The sequence below is a fragment of the Cricetulus griseus genome (assembly GCF_003668045.3).
Source record: "Cricetulus griseus strain 17A/GY chromosome 1 unlocalized genomic scaffold, alternate assembly CriGri-PICRH-1.0 chr1_1, whole genome shotgun sequence".
NCBI classification, from domain to species: Eukaryota; Metazoa; Chordata; class Mammalia; order Rodentia; family Cricetidae; genus Cricetulus; species Cricetulus griseus.
Genome location: NW_023276807.1, coordinates 34,270,891 through 34,283,196, shown reverse-complemented (window position 1 = coordinate 34,283,196; position 12,306 = coordinate 34,270,891). Strand labels below are relative to the sequence as shown.

At 36.7% G+C, this 12,306-nt stretch overlaps 1 long non-coding RNA gene across 1 annotated transcript in view; it reads right to left on the bottom strand.

Annotated features, from left to right (window-relative positions):
* Nucleotides 1-212: 212 nt before the first annotated feature.
* Nucleotides 213-12,306, bottom strand: part of LOC118239745 — a 54,370-nt gene continuing 42,276 nt past the window's right edge. The window contains exon 3 of the long non-coding RNA XR_004772613.1: nucleotides 213-484. This is a non-coding gene — a long non-coding RNA (uncharacterized LOC118239745). The remainder of the gene's footprint in view (nucleotides 485-12,306) is intronic.

The window sequence follows — 12,306 nt, the reverse complement described above, 5'->3', positions numbered from 1 at the left end:
TCAAGTGCAAGTCCTGAGTATTTCATATGCCTTCTCCATTTAAAACAGGGTACCAATATACTTGTTATAGGATGATAGAGTAGAATAAGTTAACTGAAGACATAAAAGTTCAATGCATTTCCACAATAAGTAGTTGAAAACCACCGAAGATTAAACCTCTGTATGAGAGTAATTTCAAAAGCAGATGGCTCCACACAACTTTCATAGTCCTTCAATTTCTTTATTGCAAATAAAATACTTGCTTGAATTGGTAAAACAAAAGTAGATCACATCTTTTTCAACAGTACAAATTTTTAATAAGGATGCTGCAACAGGCTTTAAGTGATCTGACACAGTTTTTAAAACTTCTCACATGTCATTTTATGTCGTTATTCACAATAATATGCCCCAGTTATCAGGTACCAAGTATTGTGTCTACAGAGAGGATTCATCATTGAAGAATAAGGCCAAGCCTTGGGATATTTTCAGGAAAATGGGATTCATTCTGAAATGAAAAGAAGCATAAAGCACAGTGGGTATAATTGAAATTAAAATTAGCTGCTGTTATCCAAGAGAAAACAAAAACTACTGCTTTATAAAACTTTTGATTAGGTCACTGTTGCATTAGTTTTAGAAATTCATAAAGATAGTTAATTCTCTGTCTGATCTACAAAACGAAAGCTTTGTAATCACAGTCTACCAAGTAGTTTTAAGTCCGTACTCAAATAATATTTTGAACCTAACTTCATGTGGGGTCGTATTCTAGTGGTTGCATTGGAAATGTTCTTCCTCTTTTTTTTTTCAGAGGTCCATGAAACCAGAGACTGGATCTTTCCTTTTTTGTAACCATAGCACTTGGCCCAATGCTAATTGTGATTTTATCATTAACCAATGAATAAATAATTAATGGAATAAATAATAAATGGAATATTATATTAAGCTTCTGATTCAAATATACACATAAAGATAACCATGGGAATAATAGGATACAGTATAAATCCCAAGTCAAGACTTTATTTTTATAATGTCAACCTTGAAAAATTGAAGGAAAGGAAAACATTTATTTTAAATCAGATTTTAGGAAGTAAATAAATGAGACATAATGAACACAGCTATTTTATGTGAAAATGGTTTCATGATTTTGACACACAAGAAAAGCATGAACATACACACATACACAAAAACACTCACCATAAACTGAACTTCAAAAATTACAAACATACAACAGAGAAATGAAAGGGCAACTCATGGCATTTGAGAAAATACTTACAGACCGTATTTCTTTCGACAGTTTCAGACTGTATATAAGGCATTTTAAACTTCCTCAAGCCTTATTATCTGTCTCATTCTGCTTCCTCCTTTCTCTGAAACCTGTCTTCCTTATTAACCTAATGGCTTTTTGTGTATGACCCACTAAGTTCAACGGGCAGCCTATATGAGAGTGAGGAGGATGTTCTTCCACTGCAGCATGGACGGTTTGTCAGTGGTTACTGATAAACTACAGAAAGGAAAGATTTGAAGTTCCCAATCTTATGCAATGACAAAAGTTGCAGTGTGTTATGATACCCTCAACCCTGTGGCATCTGAAAGAAAGACCCCATTTCCAACCCTTCTCCCCACTCTCCAGGACACAGAATTCTTTGCTCCCTTCTGCGATGTGCCTTAAACCTTTGGGGAACAGTTTTCAATTTAGGGATGAGCTCCCCACGGTGGCTTAGTGCACATTGAATAGTTCTTTCTGTTAACTACTGCCCAATGCAAAAAGATTTTCTAATGAATGCTGGGGAATTCACTAATCCATACTTATTAAGGTACATATATGGAAGGCAGTTTGATATTGTCCCCATTTAGGACACCAATAATAGTATGTTCTCTCCTAGCACATCTGCAACCAGAGATTCTTGGTCAGGTTTACAGTACCAGATATGAGTTCTCGCCTATAGATTGGCCTTGAATCCAATCAGAAAGTCACTTTGCACCAGTGGGATTATTTTTCGGGTAGAATAACACTGTAGCTAACAGTGTTCACAGCTTGGTAATACTGTTAATAACTTTTCTTCTCCAACATACTGCAAAGCACCTTCCAGAACTATGAAAGCCAGGACAAAGGAAGCTTCCATGTCAGTAGCCGCTTGAGATTTTTAAGTCGTGTGACTAAAGTGTGTGGTATCTACAGCAACAGGATCTTATAAGAAATGCTACTGAAAGAAATACGAAATTATAGAGAAGATACCAGAGGTACTATTATGCTATTAAGATATTATTTCCTACTGATACTATTTTTATAAGTTTTGTATATGCCACATATGGCTCATAGTTGATTCCACTAATTTTGATTCCATTCCAAAGGACAAGATGATCGAAAATAAATATAGTTGTTAGAGGAGAGAGTTTCAAGATAGAGTAGGTATTTATTTATGTATTCCTAATGAATGATACTTGGAAAACTCCTCAAATATGTTTCATAGAAGGAATGACCAAGCCAACTCAGTAGGTAAGCTGATCAAAGAAAGCAGAAACCCAAGCAAATTGCTGGGTTCCTCCCACTCATATAAATGAAAGGAACTACTGTATAAATGTAAACACAGAAACCTATAACATTGTAGGTTACACGCAGTTTTGGAAATTGCATAATTGTATGACATCTAACACCTAATTTGTTTTAAGAAAATACTCCTTAGACATCAAATTACCTTATAATTCTGCTTCAACAATGCCATATAATAGCTCAAATATATAAGTGAAGCAAAGCATTCTTTATATACACAGAAAAGACATCTGATCAATTATCTCATTTACTATATATATAAACTATATCATATTAAAGAACACATTCTAAAATTAACGAACAATGTTTATTTTATGGACAAATAAATATTGAAAGATTCATTTGGTGTGTCAATTATGAGGTCAGAAACAGAGGGCAAAAATTATTCTCTTAGCCAGAAATTTGGAACTTTTTGATATTCATATTGAAAAGTTAATTGATTTGAAGAGCACAGGGTGAATGTGGCCTTTGTATTACTCATTTCATCCATTTCTTGTACTATACATTTTCCTCAGGACCATAAGCCCATAAATAATGACACAGAGATTTACTATTAATTATGAGTTTGGCCTTTAGCTTAGACTTATCTCAAATAGCTCTCATAACTTAAATTAACCCATTTATATTAATCTATATTCTGCCATGTGGCATTATCTCTCTTTCATCTTGCACCTCCTGTTTCTTCTTTGTGTCTTGCCTGTGACTCTGCCTGCTTTACTCCCACAGTTCTCTCTCTGCCCTGAAACCCTGCCTATACCCCCTACCTGTTCAGTTGTTGGCTGCATTGGCTGTTCAGGTTTTTTCTTACACCAGTCACACCAATTTCTTCACACAGTGTATAAATATCCCACAACAATCCCCATGATATAATTCTTTGTTTTGTAATTGTTGTAGGATACAGGATGTTAAACTTGACACACCAGCATCTTGATGCTATCACAGCCTTGATTTTGTCAGTTTTTGCTGCTACTTCATTAAGTCACTATTCTCACCTCTTGTCTCCTCACACTTTTTCGTTCCTCTCTTCCACAGGGTCTCACTGAAGCATCTTGTTGGTCATACCATATGCTCCTGCTCTTCCTATGCTTCATTTCCAGTTCCTTTGAACTTTCTCTGGGAATCCAACTGCTGATCCCAGAATTTTTTAATGAAGCCTTTGTGCTCATATGCTTGCATGCAATCGTCCATTGCACATAACTCAGTTTGAAGTTATATTTTGCTTGTATGGCTATCATGCTAATTTTGTCTTCTAGAAGAGGCACAAACAGTATGATCCTGTACCTTCCTGGTTACTAATAAGAACTTTATTGAGTTCATCTTGAGCTTTCCTTTAATGTCAGTTGGTAAATGCACTGATAAATCAATTAAAATGCAGTTGTTCACAGAGAACTACCAATTTTGTAAGCTTAAAGCTGGATTTTTTCCTATATGGAAACTATTGACAATGAACAAAATCCTGCTGTCAGAACATCATCATAATAGAAAGTATAATGAAAAATGGAGAAGATATTAGCCATTGGGAGACATGAATATCATTAACTACAACTTCTAAGATTTCAGTTTGGAAACTCTCTGGTTAGAATGGTAAAAGGAAATGACTCATAATGTATGTGAGGAGAAGAAAGATAGCAAATAATGAAAGCAGTAGCAAACATAAGGATGAGTTACAGCGTATGCCAATAAAAGGACAAGAAAAGACCTTGTATGAGTTTTAAATATTTTTCTATGGGTTTCAAATATTTTCTCTTTCTTTCTTTCTTTCTTTCTTTCTTTCTTCTTATTTCCATCTTTAAGACCTTATCTCTATTTATTGTGTTGAACCCAATATTTTAGCAATCTGAAAGAACTCCACTACAAGCTAAGAGGTGCACTGAGAGCTCTCCTTGGAGGAGGATATTCACATCTTATCCACTAAATGTATCATTTTTCTCCTCGCCTCTAAGCACTTTAGACCTAGCTTACTTAGAGCTGTTGGTTTAAATTGGCTTTCAAGGTAGTAGCATCATGTGGCGATGATTACTTTTATTTTGTGGTGGAAAAGCAACTTGTTAATTAAATTAACTGCCCTTCTCACCCCTTTTTCATAGAATTGTTAATGGACATAGATGGTTTACAACAGTCCACCTGATAGCACAGCATCTAGGATAATGACTCTTTTTAAAGGAAGTAGGGATGGCGTGCAGCTGAAATGGGCAGTGCATAATGAGACAAGAGCTAAGTGGGAATGCTAAGACCAGGGATGGCTGCACCCTGCAGGTCAGAGAAAGTTCTTTTTCTTTTTTTAAGTGATTTTCTTTTCTTGGTGGAATATTCTTGACTATTTGAATAAATCCTGTTGACTTAAGTAAAATGTTCTTCTATGAGTGATCTTGCAAAGGTCAGGCTTTCAAAGCAACCATGACGCCTTCAACTATTTAACTTCCCAGGATTGTTAGAGAAGGCACCTAAAGCCAGGACTGCATTTTCCATTCCTTAGGCAAACCAAGATACCTTTGAAAAGTCTTCACTCATTGTCACCCAGAAGAATGAATGCTTTACTCTCACTCCTTCCCTCAAAGTGGAAGAAACATCACACAACATGGACATACTGGGAACATGAAAAGATAATGTGCAAATATGGGAGTTTAAACGTTCTGCTTCTAAAAGATGGGTGTTTATTTTCTTGGAATCTAAGCTAGTATATTACACAGATATTTTAGAGACAATTCTGTTTTTGAAAGTTTACGGTTTGTTATTCTTTTCCAAAGAATGTACATTATCCACATTTTGTTGTGTGTTGGAATCATAATTCCTGGGTTTTCAAGTGGGTAAATATGTGTGACTCTAATAAGTTATTTATATCTGTCAACTCCTAATACACATTGCTTGCAACTGCACTAGGATGCCTCCTGACAAGTACTTACTCTGTCATCTTTTGCAGAAAGTATCCTGTGCTTTTCTTTGTGATATTCCTGCCTTCGACTGCAGGAGTCCTTTTCTATCATGTGGCTTCCATAATCCATGTGACCTCATTAGGACTACATGAGTTAACGTGAAGTACTTCCCCCATGAGCTGATGCAGATTGAGAATTCAATATAAAATTATTCATTATCACTATTCCAGAAGTCAGAATATGCATGTGAACACTATGACAAGAACACTGCATTCTTGGGTGGTGGGGCTGGAAGGAAGAGCTTTTTAAACCCATTTGAAAAGATTTACTTATATTTGACCTAGAAAAAAAAGTAGAGACTGTTACTTGTGGATTCTGTATTTACGAATTCAATCGATTGTTAATGTTTATTTGTGACAGCAAAATCTGCTGAACTTTCACATTCTTTCACAAACATGCATAGAGTGGAGAAATATTTGACTTTCTTGACAGGTATATTTCCAGCTGAGGTCAAAAGAGAGACAAATGACCACCTATTTTTAGCTCACACTTTAAATGCACATTCTTTGACAAATGACAAGCTTTTAACACCACGTATTTCTCATCCATGATTTTTACATGAAGTTATATGGTTTCCTTGTCCCCCAAGCACAGACTGATTTGTTGGCTACTCTAAGAACAAGAAGATTGTGGCATTCCTCACAGAGAAAATATACTGGTAAACATCATTAAAGTTTATATTGCAATGTTTTATTTATTAATTTAATGTCAGACTCAACTATATATTAAATATGCTATCTTCAAGCCAAAATACTCATAAAACAAGGTACATACTAATCAGCCAATAAAATGCTGTGACAGTCTAAAGGATCACAATAACCCAACAGTATTTCCCTTAGGAGTCAATGCTCAGTATTCAAGGATGCTTTCTTTGTAAACCACAATTTTATAGGATATAAATACCAGAGATAACTACAAATGACTCTTGTAGATATGGAAGATTATGTTTTAAAATGATTAAATTACTTAATGCTTCCTTAGGGAAGTAAACAAATATTTAGAAAAGTAGGTTAGAATAAAAATAAGAAAGATTTTGTTTGTAGCATATGCATGTTGGCAATGACAGTGACAAGCTAAATGTGCAGGAGTAAAGTATTTTCCATACCAGATTAGACAAAACGCTTATTAAAGAAAAGCCAGAAAGGCAATGAGAGAGAGAGAGAGAGAGAGAGAGAGAGAGAGAGAGAGAGAGAGGGGCAGAGAGAGAGAAGCACAGAGACAGGCACACAGAGAGATCTCCCTTCCCGTAGTATGGAAAGAGTAAGAGTTATTTTATAACAAGTGATGGTCTTATGCAATATAACATTTGTGTGGAGTCCATATTTGACAGATTAGTGGACATATTACCATGATTTAATTAGTAAATTGTTTATCATAAATATCTTTCTGAAGACTGGTTACCATTAGAATCTGGATATTTGTATAGTACATCAGATATTACTAGAGTCAGACTCCAAGCAGACATGGATTAATTATTAAAGTGTGGAAATTTGTGTTCATTTTTTCTTTTCTTTGTCTTCTTGCTTCCTTTCTTTAAATATTTATCACTATAGTGTATAATAACTTAATTGAATATTTTGGTGATTTTTGTTTATGTTAATTATATAGACAACACACCTCTCTAATGTGGGAAAATACCAATATGGAGCCAGGTAGAAATACATGGGATTTTAATAGGGAAAAATCCTTACTTGCAGAGCAACCTAGCCAGCCAGTGGGCAGCAGTCTGTACAGCAAGCCGCAAGCAAAACCAAAACCAAAACCAGCCACCTGAATGTCCCTCACTCTACATCACCCTGACCACGCCCTCGCAGGAGTGGTCAGGCATACCTGTATCCAGCCCCTAACCAGGCATGGCTAGGCATTCCCTACACCTCTCCCTACATGAAACTAGAGAAGGCTTCATATAGAAATTCTTATAAGATAAAAAAATCTCAGTCCCAGCACTTGGGAGGCAGAGGCAGGTAGATCTCTGTGAGTTCAAGGCCAGCCTGATCTCCAGAGCAAGTGCCAGGATAGGCTCCAAAAGCTACACAGAGAAACCCTGTCTTGAAAAAGAAAAACAAAACAAAACAAAAAACATCTCAGAGATGGAAAAAAATCAAAACTAAAAATTCAAATCAAAGATTACTTGAAAGTGAAGGAGAGATCAGTTACCAAGGCACACAGAATCTTGAATGAAACTGGAAAGTTAGGATAATAACCTAAATAAAGCTGATGGTGGTTAAGAATGGACCCTGTCGTATAATATTCTATTGCTGTGAAGAGACACCATAACAAAGGCAACTCTTATAAAAAGAAATCAATTAATTGGGGGCTTTATAACTCTTATAAAGAAAGCAATTCATTTCAGAGGTAAGTCCATTATTATCATGGCTAGGAGAATGATGGTACACAGGTAGGCATGGTCCTGGGGGCCATTCTTTTTCAAACCACTGTAGCCCCCTTAGGCTCAGATGTGTATGTAGTGGAATATTATTTTAAGGTGGGTGACTTTTGTTTATGCTGCATTTGTTTAAGTCAGTGAAGCTGTGATTCCTTGCTTGTCTAAAACACCTGATGGTATAATAAAGAGCTGAATGGACAGTAGCATGGCAGGAGCAAGGATAGCAAGGATAGGTGGGGCTGGCAAGAAGATGGTATAAATAAGAGAAACAAAAAAAGGGAGGAGAGTAGGAGAACGAGGAGAGGAGGACAGGAGCTAGCCACCCAGCCATCCAGCTACACAGCAATCCAGAGTAAGAATAAGATTTACAGAAATAAGAAAACAGGAAAATCCCAGAGACAAAAGGTAAATGGGATGAATTAAGTTAAGAAAATCTTGCTAGAAACAAGCCAAGCTAAGGCTGGGCATTCAGAACTAAGAATAAGCCTCCATGTGTGATTCATTTGAGAGCTGTGTGGCAGGACCCCTAAAAGAGCCAAAAAAGCAAAAAGAGAAAAAAAACATCTTAACTGCATGTGTGAATAATTGTTTCCAAGTTTTTGGAACTGTTTGGGAAGAATTAAGAGGTGTGTCATTGTTAGAGTAGGTGTGTCATTGGAGGGTGAGCTTTGAAGTCCCAAAAGCTCATGCACCCATTCACAGTTCTCTCTCTCTCTCTCTCTCTCTCTCTCTCTCTCTCTCTCTCTCTCTCTCTCTCTCTCTCCTGCTCATGGACCACAGGCTAGATCTCAGCTATTGTTCCAGTGTCATCAGTGTGTGCCTGCCTGCCATCCACTTCCCAACAAGATGGCCATGGACTCTGCAACAATGACTCCAAAATAATGTTTTATTTTATGAATTGCCTTTGCCAAAGTGCATCTTCACAGAAATAGAAAAATAACTGAGGCAAATGGTAGACAGAAATCTTCCATAAAAATATCATGGCAGATCCTGAATATGTTGCACTAAAACCAAAGGAATCTGGCTTCACATGAAATGCATGAATGCAGATAATATAGCACAAGGTAAAAGGCTCCAGAATGTGCCTTATGATTTACTTATATTAAGAATCCCAGTTCTCTGTCCAATTGTAAACTAAACTTAAGGTCAAAATTGATTATTGTAGTTTTTCTTTTTCTTCTATAGTCACACAACTCACAATATCATATTTTAGAACTTGAACCCCAATATTCATTTGTTGAATTTATCAATAAGTTTTACTAACTGAATCTAATCTTCAAACCAGTTTTTCCCATTCAGTTACTTGGCTTGCCATTCTTCTATTGGGCTGATGCTATTTTGCATGGTGCTTCTTGTCTGTGTTTATTGAGGCTCTATGAAATCCTATCAAAATGGCTATCTATGATCACTGCAAATTTATCACACAGAGAAGAACAAAGCATTATGTGTCCATACTGAAACAAGTGTTGTACATTAACAAGAAGAGTCTTTCTATGAGGACAATTGAGCACATAGTTATTTGTCAAAAATATGTATCTTTCAGGTTGTAAAAATAGTCTAGACTTTCAGATGAACCTTAAATATGTCTACATCAAATAATAAATCTAATTATATTTCCCACAGAAGGAAAATCTCCAAACCCAAGAATTCCAAAATATGCAGTTTAACTACACAGACTGAAAGCGGTATTGATAACAGTGCCTGTCTAAAAGGCAGCCAGTTAAGAAATTTCAAAGTCTCTGGCACAGAAAACTCTAAATTACATATTCTACAAAACCCCTAGGGTCATCAGGTTTTTTAATAACTCACTCTTCAATAATTTCTAATAAAATCTAGTCATTGCTGTAATTTTGTGTGTCATTATTTAAAATTCATAGTGTAAAATTGCAAGGATATTTTAAAAGTAGAATTAGAACTAAAAATACCACACCCAACAAAATGTAATCTTTAACAGAAGTCCAAATGAGATGTAGTCAAACCACTTTGAGTTTTCTGACTTTCCTCATACTGTCAGTACTAATCCACCACCCCTTGATGATAAAAAGTGTTGGAGAGAGTAGGTCTACAAGGAACATATCTAAACATAATAAGGACAATTTACAGTTAGATATAGTCAACATTTAATTAAATGGAGACAAACTAAAAGCAATCAGGAATAAGACAAGGCTGTCCACTGTCTCCATGTCTATTCAGTTAAGTGTATGCTCATGAAGAACAGCCTTCTAAATACACTAAAAAGAGAATGAAGGAAATGATGGATATTTTCCACTACATCTGGAATTTCTTTTTTAAATAAATATTTATTTAAATTAGTCACAATCTAATTTTACATACCAATCCCAGTACCCTCTCTCTTCCATCCTCCATGGCCCCCACCTACTGCTATAGACTCCCTGGAAAGGGTGAGGTCTCCCATGAAGGATCATCAAAATCTCTTACATAATTTTAGGCAGGACCTAGGCTCTCCCCATGTATCTAGGCTGAGAGAGTATCCCTCCATAGGGAATGGGCTCCCAAAATCCATTCATCCATTAGGGATAAATACTGCTTCCACTACCAGAGGCACCATATAATGCCCAGGCCTCCCAACTGACACATACTTTCAGAAGGCCTGGTATTTCTGTAACAAAGGAAAAGGTTGTCTTCAGCTTGTAACATGATTACTTCTCTAGAGTGGTATGATACTTTGCAGGTTGTTTGGTTCATTAATTTTCTCATTAGTCACATATTGTACCTCAGTAAGAGGTGGGCACTTTCTGAAGTGTGGGGAAGGGGTCAAGTAAATGGTTCACAGACACCCAAAAGGAAAAGTATGCCATTCTAACAAACCATTTTACTGTTGCTGTTGTTTTTTTAAAAAAGAATCATCTCCAGTGTTTCAGTTGCCCAGCTGAACATCAATCAATGAGTGAAGCAAGGATGGGAGATACTCTATCAGCCAGCATTCCTCCCAGTTTGGCACATGCAATTTATCTTCTAATCCTAAATACATTTTAGATTACGCTATTTCTTTACTACCTCCCTGTAGGCACAACTCTGGAAAATGTTGTGTGACTTAGACATGCAGTCTGTCCTACATTTTGGGGACAATTTATCTTGTATATTTTGGATTAATTTTATTTGGAAAATACTGGGAGTTATGACCTATGGACTGTATAGACTAGATTAAATGAGAAAATATATGAAAATACTTAGTATACTTCAGTCAACACATATCAGTTGTATACTTATGACAACGAAGTTAATACTGGTGTTGCCAAAGTACTGAGCAGTGGATGGGTTTTATGTTTTTTTCATTAATAGTTTATGAATTTCATTGTAGTTCTCATTTCATACAAAAATGAGAGAAAGTTAAAAGACAGGCATGGTATGTACTCACTCATATGTAGATTTTAGACATAGAGTAAAGGATTGCCAGCCTGCAGTCCATGCTGCCAGAGAGGCTGGTAAACAAGGAGGACCCTAAGAGAGACATACATGGTCCCATAGAGAAGGGGAAAGGGACAAGATCTCCTGAGAAAATTGGGAGCATGAGGGGAGGGGAGAGGGAACTAGGAGAATGAGAAGGGGAGAAGAAGAAGGGTGAGGAAGATATGATGTGGCCGAGAGGTTGAGTTGGGGAAAGAACAGAAGAGAGCAAAATAAGAGATAATATAATAGAGGGAGACATTATAGGTTTAAAGAGAAATCAGGCACTAGGAAAATGTCTGTAGAGCTACAAAGATGACACCAACTAACAAACTAAGCAAGAGAGGAGAGGCTACCCTTTCCTGATAATGAGATTGATGGCTAATTAATATGCCATATTATAGCCTTCATCCAGCAGCTGGTGAAAGTAGAAACAGACGTGCACAGCTAAACCTTGAACTGAAATGAAATCCAGTTTCAGAGAAGGAGGACTGCTGAGCAAAGGGGTCCATACCAGGCTGATGAAACCCATAGAAAGAGCTGACCTGAACAAGAGAGAGCTCTTGGTTCCCAGACTGATAACTGGGAAACCAGCATGGGACTGATCCAGACCCCAAGAATTTGGGTGTCAGTGAAGAGACCTTGGAAATCTATGGGACCTCTTATAGTGGATCAGTACTTATCCCTAGCATAGGAATGGATTTTGGGAACCCATCCCACATGGAGGGATACTCCCTGAGCCTAGATACAAGGGGATTGGCCTAGACCCTATCTCAAAGAATATGACAGACTTTGAAGACCTCCTATGGAAGGCCTCAACCCCCTGGGGAGCAGAACGTAAGGGACACGCAGGGTGTTAGTTGGGAGGGGGAAGCGCAGGAGAAGAGGGAGAGCAACCTGGGATTGACATGTAAAATAATTTTCTTTCTAAAAAAAGAAAAAATAAAATTTCCATATATTTTGTTTCTGTAAGTGTATATTCGTGTTATACCAATGTTTCCATACAGAGTAGTACACTGTGGATGAACTTTCACAAACTTCTCATGTAGTCG